The sequence below is a fragment of the Narcine bancroftii genome, chromosome 1 (genome assembly GCF_036971445.1).
Source record: "Narcine bancroftii isolate sNarBan1 chromosome 1, sNarBan1.hap1, whole genome shotgun sequence".
Classification (NCBI taxonomy): Eukaryota; Metazoa; Chordata; class Chondrichthyes; order Torpediniformes; family Narcinidae; genus Narcine; species Narcine bancroftii.
In genome coordinates this window covers 367,155,171-367,175,988 of record NC_091469.1, presented here as the reverse complement: position 1 = coordinate 367,175,988, position 20,818 = coordinate 367,155,171, and the positions used below count along the sequence as shown (strand labels likewise).

Below are 20,818 nucleotides of genomic sequence, written 5' to 3'. Positions count from 1 at the left end.
ATAATTTCCCAAAAACAAAACCATGATGACTATCCTCTTTGACCTGTAGAGTGTCAGAGGGGCAACTGGAAAGAAGTACATGAAATAATGAGTGACGTGGATGGGTAGATTGTCTTTTTCCCCAAGATGGAAATGCCATAAATGAGAGGGCATCGATTAAATGAGATTTGCACGTCAAGTTATTTTACACAGAGAGTGGTAGGTACCTGGAACATTCTAATTCAAGTTGAAATGCATTCTCACATGCATCAATGTGCAGAAATAAATGTTGCTTTGTGAGCAGAATAAGGCACAATATTAAAGAGTGCAGAGTTACAGATAGAGAACAGTTAGCATGGAACAAAGGCAATATATTATGACTATTTTGAGGTTCATTCAGGAGTCTGATAATAGCAAGAAAGAAACTTTCTGAATTTGGTGGTGCTCATAATTGTGAATTTTCTTCCAGGTGGGTGGGAGGTGGGGGCGGGGAGGGGAAAGGGGGTGAAGAGAGTGTGACTCAGGTGGAAGTAGAGTTTTAGTATGTTGGCTGCTTTTCCCAGGAGTGTAAGTTATAGAAGGAGTTGGAGAGAAGTGGGGTTTGTGTGATGGACGGAGCTGCATTCATAACCATTTGCATTTTTTAAAAAAAAATTATTTATTGAATCATTATACATTATGTACCTGCTGCTTTGCCACTTTTCAGTTGTTCAATTGCCTTATATGTCTCATCCTGGGTGAGGACCTCATCCAGCTCTAGCCTTAGGGGCTGTTGAGGGAGCTGGAGCAGGGCGGAATCTTGGACTGAGCGGTTGGCACTGAAAAGAGATTGGAAGTGTTCTGACCATCGGTTGAGGATGGAGATCTTGTCGCTGAGGAGGACTTTGCCGTCTGAGCTGCGCAGCGGGCTTTGGACTTGGGGTGAGGGGCTGTACACAGCCTTTAGAGCCTCATAAAAAACCCTAAAGTCGCCAATGTCTGCGCTGAGCTGGGTTCATTTGGCGAGGCTAGTCCACCACTAATTTTGGATCTCCCGGAGTTTACGCTGAAGATGGCTGCATGCACGACGGAAGGCTCTTTTCTTCTCTGGCCAGGACGGCTTTGCAAGGTGAGCCTGGTGGGCAGCTCGCTTCTTTGCCAGCAGCTCCTGGATTTCCTGGTTGTTTTCGTCGAACCAGTCCTTGTTTTTCCTGGAGGAGAAGCCCAGTACCTCTTCAGTGGATTGCAGTATGGTAGTCTTCAGCTGATCCCAGAGGGTTTCAGGGGACGGGTCTGTGAGACGGATTGCATCGTCGAGCTTTGCTTTGAGGTTTGCCTGGAAGTTTCCTCTCACTTCGTCTGACTGCAGGTTTCCAACATTGAACCTCTTTCTGGGGGCTTTACTGTTCCTGGGCTTTGGCTTGAAGTGAAGGTTTAGCTTGCAGCGAACCAGCCGGTGGTCAGTGTGGCATTCCGTGCTGGGCATGACCCTGGTGTGGAGCACATCTCGTTTGTCACTTTCTCGCACCAGTCCGTGAACTACTCTTTGCAGACGATGCCGCTTTAGTTGCCCATTCAGAGCCAGCTCTTCAGCGCTTGACGTCCTGTTTTGCGGAAACTGCCAAAATGTTTGACCTGGAAGTCAGCCTGAAGAAAACGGAGGTCCTCCATCAGCCAGCTCCCCACCATGACTACCAGCCCCCCCGCATCTCCATCGGGCACACAAAACTCAAAACGGTCAACCAGTTTACCTATCTCGGCTGCACCATTTCATCAGATGCAAGGATCGACAACGAGATAGACAACAGACTCGCCAAGGCAAATAGTGCCTTTGGAAGACTACACAAAAGAGTCTGGAAAAACAACCAACTGAAAATCCTCATAAAGATAAGTGTATACAGAGCCGTTGTCATACCCACACTCCTGTTCGGCTCCGAATCATGGGTCCTCTACCGGCATCACCTACGGCTCCTAGAACGCTTCCACCAGCGTTGTCTCCGCTCCATCCTCAACATTCATTGGAGCGCCTTCATCCCTAACATCGAAGTACTCGAGATAGCAGAGGCCGACAGCATCGAGTCCACGCTGCTGAAGATCCAGCTGCGTTGGGTGGGTCACGTCTCCAGAATGGAGGACCATCGCCTTCCCAAGATCGTGTTATATGGCGAGCTCTCCACTGGCCACCGTGACAGAGGTGCACCAAAGAAGAGGTACAAGGACTGCCTAAAGAAATCTCTTGGTGACTGCCACATTGACCACCGCCAGTGGGCTGATATCGCCTCAAACCGTGCATCTTGGCGCCTCACAGTTCGGCGGGCAGCAACCTCCTTTAAAGAAGACCGCAGAGCCCACCTCACTGACAAAAGACAAAGGAGGAAAAACCCAACACCCAACCCAAACCAACCAATTTTCCCCTGCAACCGTGTCTGCCTGTCCCGCATCGGACTTGTCAGCCACAAACGAGCCTGCAGCTGACGTGGACATTTACCCCCTCTATAAATCTTCGTCCGCGAAGCCAAGCCAAAGATACATTATGTATAAACAATTAATGAATAAAACAGAAAATGCATACATGATTGTTCAAAAAACTCCCACCCCTATTCTCTAACCCACCCCCCTCTAACCTACCCCCCCCAAAAAAGAAAGAGGAGATCACATAACATCAAAATTGATCAGTAATTATCATGGTTTAGAGCAGCACCACTAATGTGCGGGAAGAGGATTTAATAATTCAACCCCATATAATCCAAATACAAGCTCCGTGTTTCATAATTTAAAAAGATAATTATCATGTATATTATATGCTATCTTTTCCATTGACCTCAACTCCATGTGCCATCTCTGGATACTCGAATCAGTCTCATTTTTCCAAGTAATTGCCAAACATTTTCTGGCCACAGCTAATGCCAATCTCAAAAAAGTGCTTTGAAATCTATTTGATTTTGATGGGGGAGTCACGTGATGGAGTAGTGGCCGGACGGTGAACTCCAGCCCTCTCCAGAAAAGTCGGGAAAAACAAGAGAAAATACAAAGGCACAGAAATACAAGTTAAAGAAAAGTGAATATAAAGGTGGAAAGAAGATGGAGACAAAAGGAGAAAAATCAAAATCAACGGAAAGAAGAGAGGAAGAGAAGACAACGGAGGAAAAAGGTGAAGGCCTTACCTGTCCGAAGAGGCCCGCTGTGGAGAGAAGACCCCACTACCTCAGGTCGGTAGAAAGAGAACTACAACAATGGCTCACAGAGCCGAGTAAAAGTGCGCAACCGCGCATGAAAAAAAACACACCGACGGGAGGGGGGACCAGCTGGGGAGTCGATCTCCACAGCCGGCAACGACAGCTGCAGAACACCTGCAGCAAGAAGAGACCACAGAAGACAATGGAAACAAGAAAGAAGAGGAGGAAAGGGCAGCAAAGAAACAACAGATGGTCAACCTAGAGGAAGAAGAAGAGGAAGAGGAAGAGTACAGGGAAATAGAAGAAGAAAAGAAAGGCAAGGTAAAGGAGGTACTTGCGCTTGTTAGAGGATACATGGAGTCATTTAAAGAATGGCAAACACAGGAATTCAATGATTTAAGAAGAAGAATAAACAACACAGAAAAGAAAATAAATAAAATGGATATGACCTTAACAGAAATGGGGAAAAAAATGGACAAGATGGAAGAACGGGCAATAGCAGCAGAAATGGAGGTAGAAGACTTAAAAAAGAAATTGGAGGAATCTAATAAAAAAACTAAAGAGACACAAGAATTACTAGCCCAAAAAATAGATATAATGGAAAATTATAACAGAAGAAATAACATAAAGATAGTGGGCCTTAAGGAAGATGTAGAAGGCAAGAATATGAGGGAGTTTATAAAAGAATGGATCCCTAAGGCCCTAGGATGTCCAGAACTACAGCAAGAAATGGAAATAGAAAGGGCACATAGAGCATTGGCCCCTAAACCACAACCACAACAAAAACCAAGATCTATTGTAGTAAAATTCCTAAGATATACTACAAGAGAAAAGGTACTGGAGAAGACAATGGAAAAAGTAAGAGAGGGCAACAAACCACTGGAGTATAAAGGGCAAAAAATCTTCATTTATCCAGATATAAGCTTTGAACTCCTAAAGAAGAGAAAAGAGTTCAATGCAGCAAAAGCGATTTTATGGAAGAAAGGATATAAATTTACATTGAAGCATCCTGCGGTATTGAAAATATTTATTCCAGGACAACAAAACAGACTATTCTCGGATCCAGAAGAAGCACGAAAATTTGCAGAACAATTACAAAAATAGACTGAGGGATGAAGACGGGTAATGAGAGCAAAAATTATCACGATTGATATGTATGTGGGTAAAGACAAAAATAGACTGAGGGATGAAGACGGGTAAGGAGGGTAAAAATGACCACGATTGATATGTATGCGGGTAAAGAGGTATAAGAGTGAATAGAGACAATGGGCATATGTGAAAGTATCTGTAATTAGAGGAAAACATAGAGAGTATAGACAAGAATTAATAAGGGAAGGTAATGGAATAGAGAGAATAAGGAGGGAACTAAAAGAGTGACCTTTGTGACATATAAAAAACGAAATCTTTTCTGGGGGGGGCTGGGTGGGGGCAAAATCAGTTGACGCTTGCGAGTGGATTCGCAAATCCAAATGGAGAGGGGAGATGTGGTTGTCCGACAAGGGATAAAGGGCAACTCAGGAGGGGAAGGGGAGATTGGGGATAAAGAAGATAGAAATAGGAGAATAAGGAAAATGTTGGATGTTGTAGGAATGTTGTCTGGTAAAGAGTTGAAAATAAGAAAACAGAAATGGAAAAGGAGGAAAGGTAATGATGGAAAAACGGAAAGAGAAGATAAACAAAATATAAAATGGCTACGCTGAACTATATGACTCTAAATATTAATGGAATACATAACCAAATTAAAAGGAAGAAACTACTAAATTTACTGAAAAAGGAAAAAATAGATATAGCATTTGTCCAAGAAACACATTTAACTGAATTGGAGCACAAGAAATTAAAGAGAGATTGGGTAGGACATGCAACAGCAGCATCGTATAATTCAAAAGCAAGAGGAGTGGCTATATTAATTAGCAAAAATGTGCCATTTAAAATAGAAGAGGAAATAATAGATCCAGCAGGGAGATATGTTATGATAAAATGTCAGATATATTCAGAGCTTTGGAATCTACTTAATATATATTCACCTAACGAAGAAGATCAAAAGTTTATGCAAGATATCTTTTTGAAGATAGCTAATACGCAAGGGAACATACTAATAGGAGGGGATTTCAATCTGAATTTGGATCCAAATATGGATAAAACGGGGAAAAAAATTAACAGGAAGAACAAAGTAACCAAATTTATAATTAAATCAATGCAAGAAATGAAACTTGTGGACATATGGAGGAAACAAAACCCAAAAGAAAAGGAATACTCATACTACTCGACTAGACATAAAACATACTCAAGGATAGACCTATTCCTGTTATCAGCCCACATACAAGGGAGAGTTAGGAAAACGGAATATAAAGCTAGACTATTATCGGACCACTCACCCCTGTTATTGGCAATAGAGCTAGAAGACATCCCTCCAAGAATGTATAGATGGAGATTAAACCCCATGCTACTTAAAAGACAGGATTTTAGAGAATTTATTGAAAAACAATTAAAAATGTACTTTGAAGTAAATACGGAATCAGTGGAAGATAAGTTCATACTATGGGACGCAATGAAAGCATTCATTAGAGGGCAAATAATAAGTTATGCAACCAAGATGAAGAAGGACTATAATCAGGAAACAGAGCAGTTGGAAAGGGAAATAATAAACATAGAAAAAAAATTAGCAATAAAGGAAGATACAACCAAAAGAAGAGAATTGGCGGATAAAAAAATAAAATATGAAACATTACAAACATATAAGGTGGAGAAGAATATAATGAAGACAAAACAGAAATATTATGAACTAGGGGAAAAAACACACAAAATCCTAGCATGGCAGCTTAAGACAGAGCAAACTAAGAAAATGGTATTGGCAACAAGGAAAAAAGACAAACAAATTACATATAATCCAAAAGAAATTAAGGAAAACTTCAGAGAATTCTATGAACAATTATACCGAACCGAAAACGAAGGGAAAGAAGGGAAAATAGATGAATTTTTGACTAAAATTGAACTACCAAAACTACAAATAGAGGAACAAAATAAATTAACAGAACCATTTGGAACAGTAGAAATACAAGAGATAATAAAAAATTTACCAAATAATAAGACACCAGGAGAGGATGGACTCCCAATAGAATTCTACAAAACATTTAAAGACCTAATAATACCGCCCCTCCTGGATGTAATCAACCAGATTGATGAGACACAAAACTTACCAGATTCATGTAAAACAGCAATAATTACAGTGATACTAAAACAAGGGAAAGATCCACTCTCACCAGCGTCATATAGACCAATATCTCTGCTAAACACAGATTATAAGATAATAGCTAAACTATTAGCGAACAGATTAGCAGAACAGGTACCGAAAATGGTAAATTTAGACCAAACTGGATTTATCAAAAAAAGACGCACAACAGACAATATTTGTAAATTTATTAACTTAATTCATGCAGTAGAAGGAAATAAAGCACCGGCAGTAGCAGTTGCTTTAGACGCAGAGAAGGCCTTCGACAGAGTAGAATGGAATTACTTGTTCAAAGTATTGCAAAAATTCAGTTTACCGGAGAAGTATATTAATTGGATTAAAGCATTATATAAGGGACCATTAGCGAAAGTGACAGTAAATGGACATGTATCAAAGCAATTTAACTTAAGCAGGTCAACGCGGCAGGGATGCCCACTATCACCATTATTGTTTGCGCTAGCTATAGAACCACTAGCAGAATCGATAAGAAGAGATAATAATATAAAAGGAATAAAAATAAAAGACAGGGAATATAAAATCAGTCTGTTTGCGGATGATGTGATAGTGTACTTAACAGAACCAGAACTATCAATAAAAGAACTATATAAGAAATTGAAGGAATACGGAGAAGTGTCGGGATACAAGATAAACGTAAATAAAAGTGAAGCAATGCCTATGAATAACGCGGATTTCTCAAAATTTAAGGAGGAATCCCCATTCAGATGGCAAACGCAGGCAATAAGATACCTAGGTGTGCAAATAAACAAAAATCTAGGCCAATTATATAAACTCAATTACAATCCACTAATGAAAAAATTACAGGACGATTTAGAGCATTGGAAAGAGCTACCACTAACACTGATAGGAAGGATAAACTGTATTAAAATGAACATTTTTCCAAGGATACTATACTTATTTCAGGCATTGCCAATACAACTGACAGAAAAATTCTTCAAAGAGTTAAAGAAAATAATAAGGAGATTTTTATGGAGAGGGGGGAAACCGAGGATAGCACTAGACAAATTAACAGAATGGTATAAACAAGGAGGCTTACAATTGCCAAACTTCAAAAATTATTATAGAGCCGCACAATTAAGGTACCTATCAGATTTTTATCAAACAAGGGAAAAACCAGACTGGACGAGACTAGAATTAGATAAAATAGGGGAAAAGATACCTGAACACATATTATATAAATGGGACGAAAAATTGGTACAACATAGAACTTCTCCAGTATTACACCATCTCCTCAATATATGGAAGAAGATTCATGTAGAAAGAAATAAAATAAATTACCAAATACCAAAACTAATATTGACGCAAAATAAGCTACTCCCTTTTACAATAGACAACCTTGCCTTTAGAAAATGGGAAAAAAAAGGGATTAAAAGAATAGAAAATTGTTTTTCAGGAAGTAGATTCTTATCCTTTGAACAAATGAGAGATAAGTACAATATAACGGGAGATACAGCGCTGGCATATTACCAACTGAGATCCTACTTGAAAGATAAATTAGGAAGCAACTTGAGTTTACCAGAGGGAAGTAACCTTGAATATGTGATTACAGATACAATGTTAATCAAAAGATTTATAAAAAATATGTATATTAAACTGCAAGAAAAGGAAAATGAGGAAACAAATGGTAAAACTAAACAAAAATGGGAACAAGATTTAAATATAAAGATAAAAAAGGAAACATGGGAGAAGTTATGCTCTGGAACGATGAGAAATACAATAAATACGAGGCTGCGTATGATACAATATAATTGGTTACACAGACTATACATTACACCGCAAAAGTTAAATAAATGGGACCCAACAGTATCTGATAGATGTTTTCGATGTAAAAAAGAAAGGGGAACAACAATTCATGCAATCTGGACATGTGAGAGAGTAGAAAAATTTTGGGATGATCTCAATCAGATATTAAATAAAATAACAGAAAACAATATACCAAAGAATCCAGAGATCTTTCTCCTAAGTAACATAAAAAATAAAGAATTTGGAATTGACTTGGAGGATGCACAAAAAAGATTTGTTAAGATAGCCCTAGCTGTAGCAAAAAAATGTATTATGTCAACCTGGAAATTGGAAGATAATTTGAAAATACAACAATGGTATATAGAAATGAATAAATGTATTCCATTAGAAAAAATAACATATAGTTTAAGAAATAATATTGAAATATTCGAACAAGTATGGGAGCCTTACATTAAATACAATAGCGAAAACCTACCGGGAACAAACATTACCTAAGTTGATGGAAGGAGAAGAAAAGAAAAGAATGGACTCAGTAGAATTTCTGGTGTATTTTTGTTGAATGACAACATTGTCTAACTGAATTAATGCAACCTAGATTGTATAACTAAAATGGATGAGGGGGGGGGGGATGGGGGGGTGGCTTGGGAGGAGGGAGGGGGGAGGGAGAAAAAGTCACTGTAAATGTGTGGAAAAGAAAAAGTGTATATCATGGCTATTGTGATTTATGGTGTGAAAAATAAAAAATTAAAAAAAAAAAAAGAAATCTATTTGATTTTAATTCTAAGATAATCCTCTTAATATTATCCAACAAAAATACCAAAGGAACTAATGAAAATTTCACTTTCAAAATAACTTTTCGAAGTGCCTCAAGTTTATTCCAGAAAGGTTTCACTATCTCACATGATCAAGTAGAATGTAGAAAATAACTTACATATTTATGACACCTAAAATATAAATCTGAAGAAATAAAATTATATTTCCTTAATTTTTCTGGAAAAATTATAATGAACTAATCGATATCTTACATTTACAATTTTAATCTTACTCTCCCTATATAAATTAATCCAATCACCCTCTAAAAACTTTAAAAACAGCAGGATATCAAAAAGCAAATTTATATCCTTTCTTCCACAAAACAGCTTTAGCAGAATTAAATTCTTCATGACATTTAATAATGGCGTACTCAAATCAGCCTCGAAGAAGAATATTATTCTTAACCCCAAGAGGCCTTGATTACTTCTCGCATTTTGAACTGCAACCCTTAAAATCAATTCTCTATCTTGATAGTGTAAACATCTAATCAGGATAGAACATGGAGCTTGACCTGGAAGAGGTTTCCTTCCTATGAGCTCTATCCAATTCCAAACCATTTGGAAAATATTCTTTCCTCAAAATTTCAGGAATCCACTTCTGAAAAAATTGAACCGGATCCAGGTCTTCAAAATCTTCCAGGAGACCAATAATTTTAAGATTATTCCTTTGACTTTGATTCTCCAAAGCATCAATTTTCTTCAATAAATAATTTCTCTGAATTTCCCAATCAGTGAATGAATCCTCCATCTGACCCATCTTTTCTTTACATTGTTCCACATCATCCTTAGAGTCATGAAAATCCTCATCAATCTTGTTAAATTTATCTTGCACCTTGCCCACCATTTTCATACACTTTGCCACATCCAACTTAATAGAAGATATTTCCCCTTGATATAAGCAAGTTGTTCATTCATAGATGAAAAACTTTGACCCATCTGAGTTGCCAAATTTTCTATCTGTTTAGTTGTATCAACTTGTAATGGTGGATCTGAATAATGAGGGTCAGATTTAAACTTTGTTGAATCCTGTTTGGATATGGGCCTACCCTTGTATATAACAGTCTCTTCCTCCTCCACACCTGGGTAAATTTCTTCTTCTTCCAGCACCCCTCCAATGTCACCTTCTTCCTCCTCCGTCGATGCAGATGGCATTTCAGCCCAACTGCGGGTTCGGAACTCTCCTCCCGTCAGCCCAGGATCACAGGTCTGAGAGAAGTCAAGTCTCCCCGCAGCCCAGGCATACTTGATATAACGTGCATGCGCGAAGTTTCATGCATGCGCGGTTGCTCCTCCTGATCCAGAGGAGGATGTTGTCGGGTGCCGGCGCCATCTTCTGCAATGCTGCATGAAGTCGGCGCCGGAGTTGAGTGAATCTTACCCAGAGACTGCCGTTGCAGTTTTGGGTGAGGAGGAATCGACTCTGGAGGCTCCACTTCGAAGGTAGGCCCAAGTTCTTCTGTACTTGATAGCTGTTCAGAAGTCTTATTTTTTTTAACTGCTTGTGCTTTTGTTTTCCTCATAATTGCTTCCAGAATATATCAGTAATATCTTCAATATTTCTGAAAAAAATGTAAATACTTTAAAAATGGGTTTTTAATAGTTCTGCAAGGGGGAGGTGTTTCTCTACGTCTTATCTCTATGCCATCATGCCATGCCCCCCCCCCCCCACCATCTGCATTTCTAGTAGTCTTGGGTGGAGCTGTCGCCGGACCACACAGTGATGAACCCTGTCAGGATGCTTTCAATGGTGCACGTATGGAGGTTGTTCAGAGATGCAGGTGACATGCCAAATTTCCTCAGGCTTCTACAGAGGTAGAAGCACTGGCGCACTTTCTTACCCATTACATCATGTGCAATGACCAGGACAAGTCACTGGAGATTTTTACACATAAGAGTTTAAAGCTGTCTATTATCTCCACCTCAGCATCTTTGATGTAGACCAGTTAGTGAGTTCCACCTCTCCTCTGGAAGTTTGAAACCAGCTCCTTGCTTTTGTTGACATTGAGAGAGAGATTGTTGTCCTGGCACCAAACCACTTGATGCCTCATCTCATCATTGTTTGTGATCTTGACTACAACAGCAGTGTCATCCACAAATTAATTGATGGAGTTGGAGCAGTGTTTGGCCACAGAATCATGGATCTACAGGGAATGCAGTAGATCACTGAGAACCCAACCTTGTGTGGCCCAATGTTGTGGATGATTATGGAGGAGGAGCTGTCACCACCAATTGCAGAGTGCCAGACATGAATCCAATCAGAGCTGTGGTTGATAAATAGTAGTCTGGTGTAGCTGTCCTTGTTGCCTAGGTGTTCCAGGGCTGAGTGTAGGACAGAGAGATGCCATTTGTGAGGAACTGTTTTAGCGGTATGCAAACTGGAGTGGGTCAATGGTGGCTGGTAGGGCTGGTGTTAATGTGAGCCTTGACCGACCTCTCAAAGCACTTCATGATGGTGGATGTCAAGAGCAATCAGCTGGTAGGCATTTAGGCATTTAACCACACTCTTGTTCGGCATTGGGATGATAATGGCCTTCTCGAAACAGTTGGATGCTTCAGCTTGTTGGGGAGAGAAGCTGAAGATGTCTGTGAATACAGCTGCCATTTTGTCTGCACAGGTCTAAGTTTAGTGCAGTCACTTTCCACAAGGTCACTGTTCAGAAGGACAAACTGACACTTGCAATGATGATCATGAGTGCACATGTGCTTAAGTCAAGTGTGTTCTACTGACTCGCTGACCTCCTGCTCAAAGCTGGCATAGCTGGTCCAGGAGGTGGTGGAAGCAGATACAGTAACAACATTAAAGAGGAATTTAGACTGGTACATGAACAGGGGAGGAATAGAAAGCTTTTGACCACATGCAAGCAGATAAGACAAGTTTAGATTGGTTTCATGTTTGGCAGAAACATCGTATGCCAGAAGGTCTGTTCATTTGCTGTTCTGTTCTATGTTCTATTTGAACCAGCATTTATGATGAGAGTGGTTATTGTGATGATACTCTGCAGTACATCATTCTGCCAACAGGTGGCCTAGAGACACGGCACCCAGCCTAATAATATCCGACCACCAGGTGGGTCCAAAGGGCCCATGGTATAAAGCCGAGGTCCCGACTATGCTCTCTCTCTCTCTCTCTCTCTCTCTCTCTCTCTTCCCCCCCCCCCCCCCCCCCCCCCCCCCAGGATCACTGTAAGCACAGCTAGCAGCCAACTAGATATTTATGTGAGTCGAATAAAGCTGCATTGCCCCAAACAGTTTTGTGCCTGTGTTTTCCTTTGGTGCAGCCTGCCACAACTTATTCCACTCACATAAATATCTAGTTGGCTGCTAGCTGTGCTTACAGTTATCCCAGGGAGAGGGGGGAGGGGGGGGAGGGGGGGAGGGGGGGGAGGGAGGGAGAGGGAGAGGGAGGGAGGGAGGGAGAGGGAGAGAGAGAGAGAGAGAGAGAGAGAGAGAGAGAGAGAGAGGGAGAGAGAGGGAGAGAGAGGGGGAGAGAGGGAGAGAGGGAGAGAGAGAGAGAGAGAGAGAGAGAGAGAGAGAGAGAGAGGAGAGAGAGAGAGAGAGAGAGCGCGAGAGAGAGCGCACAGTCAGGACCTCGGCTTTATATCATGGGCCCTTTGGGCCCACCTGGTGGTCAGATGTGATTAGACCAGGTGCCATGTCTCTAAGCCACCTGTTGGCCAAGTGATGTACTGCAGTGTATCATCACAGTTATCAAAATAGAAAAATACAACATTCAAAAGTCACACTCTAATCATTTTATTCAAAGTGCTATTAGAAGCTTGGTGGTAGAGTACTAATATTACAGCATGTGGTGAACTGCTGTACACTCATTTATCTGGCTCTGCCACGTTCTGTGATTGTATCCGTTCCTTCTTCCTCTTGGCCCTGTATAAAGGCTCCAACACCATAATCCAGAAAGCTTGGGTCACAGCACAGGATGACTTTCAAGTTTATTGTAAATAAATGCCTATTGTCCAGTCTTTCAAGTTATTGAGAGCACATTAATGTACTAATGTGGTGAACATTTGGAGATGTAGGCTCAAATCCTATGATGGAAGCTAGAGAATTTAACATCAATAAACCAAAGTAAAATAAATGATCCAAAATAAAAAGATAGAATAAGATAAAGTTTATGAATTGTTGTAAAATCTCATCCAGTTATCATTCTCCTAAAGAGGGAACTAACCTGTTTGGGTCATTGAGTCATGGTGTTGCACAGCATTCTGATTCTTTTTCCCAATTTGCCTGCATTTGGTCCATATCCTTCAATGCCTTGTTTATTCAAGTGCCTGTCAAAATATCTCCAAGATCATTTATTGAATCCACCATTTTCTCTGGCAGAATATTCCATGCCTCTAAGTTAAGAAACTTCCCCTCAAACCCCCTTCAGAACTCCTCTTCTTCATCTTCAACATACATCCTCTTGATATCAATTTATTTATTCTATCTACTCAATTCATTCCTCATAATTTTATTCATCTCTATTAAGTTACCTTCAGCCTGCTTCACTCCAGGGAATTTAGATCCATCCTATCAAACCATTCCTCAAAATTAAAGTCCTAAAATCCAAGCAACGTCCTGGTGAATCTCCTCTGCACTCTCTCCAGAACAATCCCATCGTTTTTTATACTTCGATGACCAGAACTACACACAATACTCTTAACTTTGTTAGCTCTGTTGAGTGCTCAATCATTTTGGAGAGCAGATTAGAGTCATATGCAGACAACATCTGGTAAAAGAAATATAAAATGCAGTCTAACCAGCATTTTGTAAGGTTGCAATATAACATGCTAATTCTTATATTCTGCACCCTGACCTATGAAGGCAGGAATGCCACGTGATTTCTTTACCATCCTATTGACCTGTGTGGTCATTGTCAGGGAATTAAGGACTTGGAGCCTTCTGTCACTCTGTTAAACAATGTTCCTTAGTCTCTTACCATTTACTGTCTTCTCTGTGGATTGTTACCTTGTCGTGATGGAGAAGCTTGTGTGGTCCTGTGATCCCGAGGGTGATGCCGTCTGGAGCTATTCTCCAGGTAGGGTCACCCATAGCAGTAAGATCGAGGGTGAGGTCCCTGACAAAGAACAATCCATCAACATCCTCAACGGTGGAACAGGTGGACTAAGTTACTTTGAATTCAACGTCTGTGAAGGTGGACAAAGGCTGCAACAAATCCATCAACTTTAATTGTCATGGTTTTCATGCCACTGGAACTAGTTGGTTGATTTGTGACATTTTGTGTGTTTTTTGGAGTGCACCATCAAGTACACATTAAATAAATACACACACAGGCATCTTCACTCTGTGGATCAATGGAATAAAGGACATCATCCTCGACTAGAGGGAAAGCCACGACCATCAACTGTACATGTTACAGTTGTTCAAGACATTGATGAGACCACATTTGGAGTATTGTGTGCAGTTATGAAGGATATATTTAATTTGAAAAAGGTCCAACACAGATTCATGAGGATGCTATTGGGCTGAGGAGACTTCTGGTATAAGGAGAGATTGGATTGGATGGGACTTTATACCTGGAGCATAGGAGGCTGAGGGGTGAGAGGTATATCCAGTCATGAGGGGAATAGATAAGATGAATGGTCACAGTCTTTTTCCTGGGATTGGGGATTATAAAGCTAGAAGACATAGGTTAAAGGTGAGATGGAAAAGATTTAAAAGGTTAAAGGTGAGAGGGAGATTTAAAAGATTAAAGGTGAGAAGGAGAAGATTTAAAAGGGACCTGAGGGACAATGTTTTCCACCTAGTGAGTGATGGATGTAGAAGGAGCCAGAAGAAGCTGAAGAGGCAGGTACAATGAAGACATTTAAAGGACAGATATGTGGATAGGGAAGTTTACAGGGGTATGGACCATATGCAAGCAAATTGGACAAGCTTAAATAGACTGAAGGCCGTGCTGCTGCAAAACTAACTCGATAATATGTTAGTCTCCTCCAATTCACTTGATACCTCACACAAAGCTAAAACACTTACTTTAACTTCTGCTGATGCTGTTTCATGTAGCTTTTAGAAAATTCAATTCCAAAAAAAAACAGTTGAACATATTGTGCATGATTGTAATTTAAATATTTGCCTTATTGTTTAAAGATATTGTTCTTTTTTCTCCTACAAAACAGTTTTACCAGATCCTTCACTCCTACTTCACTGGTCGAGGGATGAATGTAGGACTCGGCAAAGAAAAACTTCATGGAGGATTTGGAAGCAAAAGTCGTTCATCCGATGACAAATTCATCTGAAAACTGAAGACATTTTCAGTGGTTAATTATCTATACCGTGGGTAATCACTACGCATGCATTAAATAAATAGGTCATCAGTATTAACTAGTCGGTTCAGCAAGAGCATCTGCAGCAGTTGAGATACAAAATTCTTGGAGAACCTCAGCAGGTCACATGGCATCTACTGGAAGCAATGGGATAAAAACAATGTTTGGGGCCTGTGCCCTTTGTCAAGGTTATATCACTTTGCTTCCAATAGATGCCGTGCAACCTTCTGAGGTTCTTCAGCACTTTTCTGTATTTCACTTCGTTTGCACTGTCTGCAGACTTTCCTGTATAACTGCCACAGTTGAGAGCTGGTTAAATGGGACTGTATCTACAAACACTTATTGTTTAATACATATTGAACTCGCATGGAATTTTACAGCAAAGGAGTTTAGTCAAAGTCAAACACTGAAACTTTTAAATGCTCAGTAAAATAAATATGTGTGTCCATGTGGGAGCTGTTATATCTTGATGGTTGAAAATTGTAATGTGATGCTTTGAACTCGATTTAATCAGAAAATAAGAATGTAAGAAAAAGCATTGGGTTATTCAGCTCCTCTGTCTGCTCCACTTAGTCCATCATGAACCCATTTCTCCTGATACCTTGAATATTTAAATATCCATTGATCCCTTTCATGAATATACTCAGTGCTTCAGTTCTCTCAGATGGAGATTTCTCAAGAGTTGGGTCCAGACACCCCTGACAGAAGAAACAACAATCCGACACCCACCGTTTCAAGCCTTATAAGAATTTTGTACATATCATTAAGACCACCTCTCATTTTTCAATACTCAGGAGAGTATAATCCCAGTCATTTTACAGACTGCTGGCAACCTGCCATTCTAGGAATCCAGCATGTCAACCTTTGCTGCATTTCTTCTATCACAAGGGTACCCTTCTTTAGGTGAGGAGTAGAAATCTCCACACATTTCAGATGGGGTTGGGACAATTTTCCACTCAAACATTAAAATAAAGACCATAAACTATCTATCTTCTAAATGGTTGCAGTACATTTTTGTGTTAACATTTTTTTCAGTGATAACCTCACATTAAATTGCATCTACCATGTGCTTGCCCATTTACTTAAATCTCCCCTGAAACATCTGTATTCCTCTCACAAGCCCATATTTCCACCTAACGCTGTATTATCTGGTAATTTGGACATATCACCTAATTCCTTCTTCCAAATCTTTGATGAGGATTGTACACAGCTGAGGCTGCAGCTCAAATCCCAACCCAAAAAATCAGCTATTTTGTATTTGTCATGTTACAACTGTACAAGACGTTGGTGAGACCACATTTGGAGTATTAGAGTCATGATGTCATAGACTTCGACAGAATGGAATAGGCCATTTACCTGCCTTCAGTTCATGTCCCTCAAAATCTTTCTTTTCCATGTGCCTATCTAAACATTGCCATTGTTCTGTGCTCTACCACTTCCTCTGTTCTAGACACCCATCACCCTTTCAATAAGGTCTGTTTTAAATGTTTCTATGCCCTGTGTGATTTTATAAACCTCCCTAAGATCCTTTCTTAGACTGGAGCATCACAGGGCTGCGTGCTCACCCCTCTACTGTTCATGTTGCTAACTCACTACTGTACTGGCAGATTCAGCTCCAACAGAATCATAATTTGCAGATGGCACAATGATAATTGGCCTCATTGGAAACAATGATGAGTCGGCTTATAGAGAGGAGGTTGAAAGGCATGTTCAGTGGACAAAAGAGAAGATTTTGGACTTCAGGAGGATGAAGGACCACTCTTCACTACATATTAATGGCTCCGTCATAGAGAGAGTGGGGAACACCAAGGACAATTTATTCGGACCTCATGACACCTCCTCATTAGTCAGGAAGAGGCAGCAGTGCTGACACTTTCCAAGGAATTTGATAAAGTCAAGGCTACTGATCACCATCCTAACAACATTCTACAGAAGCACAATAGAAAGTATCTTGGCTGGCTGCATCATAGTGTGGCATAGTAGCTGCAAAGCATTAGATTGGAGGTCAGTACAGAGGGTGATTAAAACTACTGACAAGATTTCTGGGTCTCCATTCCCTCTATCAATGATATCTAGATGTAGTGGTACATAGAGAATCATTGAGGACTCATACCATCCAGCCTGCAGTATCTTTGAGACACCATCTTCAAGAGGTACAGGAGTACAAAAACCAGAACAGCCAGGCTGGGAAAGGGAATCTTCCCTCAGGTGGAGAGACTGCTGAGCAATCCAAGAAACCTGAAAATTATTTATATATATAATTCTTTTTGATCAGTGTGTGTGTATATATGTTATTTGTGTGTAGGCTGATGGTGTGTCTGCAAATGCGTACTATGGTCCAGAGATATGCTGTTTCATCAGGTGGCATATGTATCATCAGATGTCAATAAACTTAAACTTCAAGGGGAAAAATTCCAGCTTTTCTAAACTTTCCTTATATTTGAAGCCCATCTGTCCCAGTCACATTCTCATGAATATTTTCTGCCCTCTTTCCAGCTTAATGCTATCTTTCTTACTGTTATATGATCAGATCTATACACCATACTCCAAGTGCAGTCTCACTAATGTCTTGCACAGCTGTAACATGATATTCTTGCTCCTGTACTTAGTGCCCTGACCAATGAGGACAGGCTTCACTGCCACTTTCATAAAACTATGTACCTGTACCTAAAGCCTCTCTGTTTAACAATACTCTTCAGTGATCTATAATTCATCTGTATAAGTCCTGGCCTGGCTTAACCTACCAAAGTGCAACATTTTGCACTTGCCTGATTAAAATTCCATATTCTATTCCTTGGCCCACTTTCCCAGTTCATCTAAATCCTATTGTCTCTTTGGCTTGGCTTCGCGGACGAAGATTTATGGAGGGGGTAAAAAGTCCACGTCAGCTGCAGGCTCGTTTGTGGCTGACAAGTCCGATGCGGGACAGGCAGACACGGTTGCAGCGGCTGCAGGGGAAAAATGGTTGGTTGGGGTTGGGTGTTGGGTTTTTCCTCCTTTGCCTTTTGTCAGTGAGGTGGGCTCTGCGGTCTTCTTCAAAGGAGGTTGCTGCCCGCCAAACTGTGAGGCGCCAAGATGCACGGTTTGAGGCGATATCAGCCCACTGGCGGTGGTCAATGTGGCAGGCACCAAGAGATTTCTTTAGGCAGTCCTTGTACCTTTTCTTTGGTGCACCTCTGTCACGGTGGCCAGTGGAGAGCTCGCCATATAACACGATCTTGGGATGGCGATGGTCCTCCATTCTGGAGACGTGACCCACCCAGCGCAGCTGGATCTTCAGCAGTGTGGACTCGATGCTGTCGGCCTCTGCCATCTCGAGTACTTCGACGTTAGGGATGAAAGCGCTCCAATGGATGTTGAGGATGGAGCGGAGACAACGCTGGTGGAAGCGTTCTAGGAGCCGTAGGTGATGCCGGTAGAGGACCCATGATTCGGAGCCGAACAGGAGTGTGGGTATGACAACGGCTCTGTATACGCTAATCTTTGTGAGGTTTTTCAGTTGGTTGTTTTTCCAGACAACAATACTGATCTCTGTGGCACACCACTGGTCACTGTCCTCCAATATGAGCAACAATACCCCACTACCATTTGTCTCCAAACCATCAAATTAATTCTGTACTTAATTGGCCATCTCACCCTGAATCCAATGTGATCTGATTTACCAGACCAGCATACCATGTGAAACTTTTGAAAGGCTTTGCAAAAGTCCATATAAACAGCATCTACCACCCTGCTCTCATCAGTCATTTCAGTCACTTCTTCTAAATAAAATCTCATAAAGTTCATTGGACACAATTTCCCAAACATAAAGCCATGCTGACGTTTCCTAATTAGTCCTCAACTTTCCAAATGCATGTAGATCCTGTATCACAGAATCCTCTCCAGTAACTTACTCGTAACTGACACTAATCTCAGCAGTCTGTAGTTTCCTGGCTTATCCTTGAAGCTTTGTAGTCACAACAATTTGTTAAGATATTGCCAGGTCTTCAGGAGTTGAGTTACTGTGAAATATTAAAAATGTTAGGACTTGGAACAGAGAGAATGAGGGAGACTCGAAAGAGGTTTATAAGATTAAGAGGGAGTGTAGACAGAGTAGATGTGAGTAAGATGTTTCCATTTAGATTGGGGGAGATGAATATGAGAGGTCATAGCTTTAGGCTGAAAGGGGAGAAGTATAAGAGGAACATTAGGAGAAAGCTTTTCACCCAGAGAGTGGTTGGAGTGTGGATTGAGCTGCCATCTGATGTAGTGAATGCAGATTCAATCTTAGGTTTCAGAAATAAATTGGATAAACACATGGATAGGAGAGGTTGGAGGGTTATGGAATGAGAGCAGGTCAGTGGGACTAACTAGTTTTATTGGTCTGCCAGAAGGGTCGAATGGCCTGTTTTTCTGTGCTGTAACATTCTGGGGATCTTTAGCATAACTATGGACGAGGATATAGTTGACAAAATGAGAAACTGTGTAATTGACTAATTATGATGTAATAGGCGGGGACTTGGGAGATTAAATTGGACAGGTTCTCAGGGAAATTTAAAATGTAGACATACTGCATGGTCGCAGGCCCTTCCAGCCCATGAGCTTGTGATGTCCAAATTCCCCAATTAATCTACAATCCCTGTACATTTTGAAGGGTGGGACAAAAGTGGAACACTTGGAGGAAACCCATGTAGATATGGGGAAAATGTACAAACTCCTAATGCACAGTGAGTTGTTGTTGGCAACTGTAATAGCATTGCACTTACTGGTTCGCTAACTGTGCCACCCCAATGCACAGCAGAAATGTGAAGGATGTTTAGGACCACGCATGGGGTCCTGGATAGATTTTCCCTTTTGAGACAGGGAAAAGGAAGGGTATAGAAGCTAAGGTGACAACAGTTGGGACAATTCGTAAAGTGGAGGAAAGAAGCACACATGAGGGTTAGGAAGCAAAGGTTAGGAATGGCTCATGAAGGAAGGAACTTAAGAAAGGACTTAGGAGAGCTGAAGGATTTTTGAGAAGGCCTTGCCAAGAAGGATTAAGGAAAACCCTATGGCGTTACACATATACATGAAGATGAGAAAGATGACTAGAATGAGGGTTAGACTGGTTCCAGATAATGGTGGTAACATGTTCAATGAATGAATATTTACCAGGGAGAGGGACCTTGATAAATATGAGGCCAGTGTAGAACAGGCTAACATACTGGCATGTCATAGTTAAGAAAGAGGAAGTGGTGGATCTTCTTAAAAATATTCTGGTAGATAAGTGCCCTCGACTGGATGCAATACACCCTGCATTACATCAGAAGGTGGGAGAAGAGATTACTGGGATGTTAGCATCCTCCCTTGCCACAGGACAGGTACCAGAGGATTGGAGAATGGCAAACGTAGTCCATTTAAGAAAGGTAAGAGGATGAATCCTGGGAACTATAGACCAGTGTTAACAACCCGGGTTTGATCACTGTAAGGGATACTGGAATGTGAGAAGTCAAGCAAGTGCTAATTAAGGATGAAGTGTTATGGGTTAAATCAGGGTGAAGGGATGCTGGAATGGGAGGAAGGGTTAGGAAGGGTTATAAAAGTATAATAAAATAAGGATCTTCAAAACAGGATAGCAAG

At 40.8% G+C, this 20,818-nt stretch overlaps 1 long non-coding RNA gene across 1 annotated transcript in view; it reads left to right on the top strand.

The window, feature by feature from the left end:
• The window catches only part of LOC138750732 (uncharacterized), a 36,406-nt gene extending 20,187 nt beyond the window's left edge, over positions 1-16,219 (top strand). Inside the window, exon 3 of the long non-coding RNA XR_011349482.1 lies at positions 15,071-16,219. This is a non-coding gene — a long non-coding RNA (uncharacterized lncRNA). The remainder of the gene's footprint in view (positions 1-15,070) is intronic.
• Positions 16,220-20,818: the final 4,599 nt, after the last annotated feature.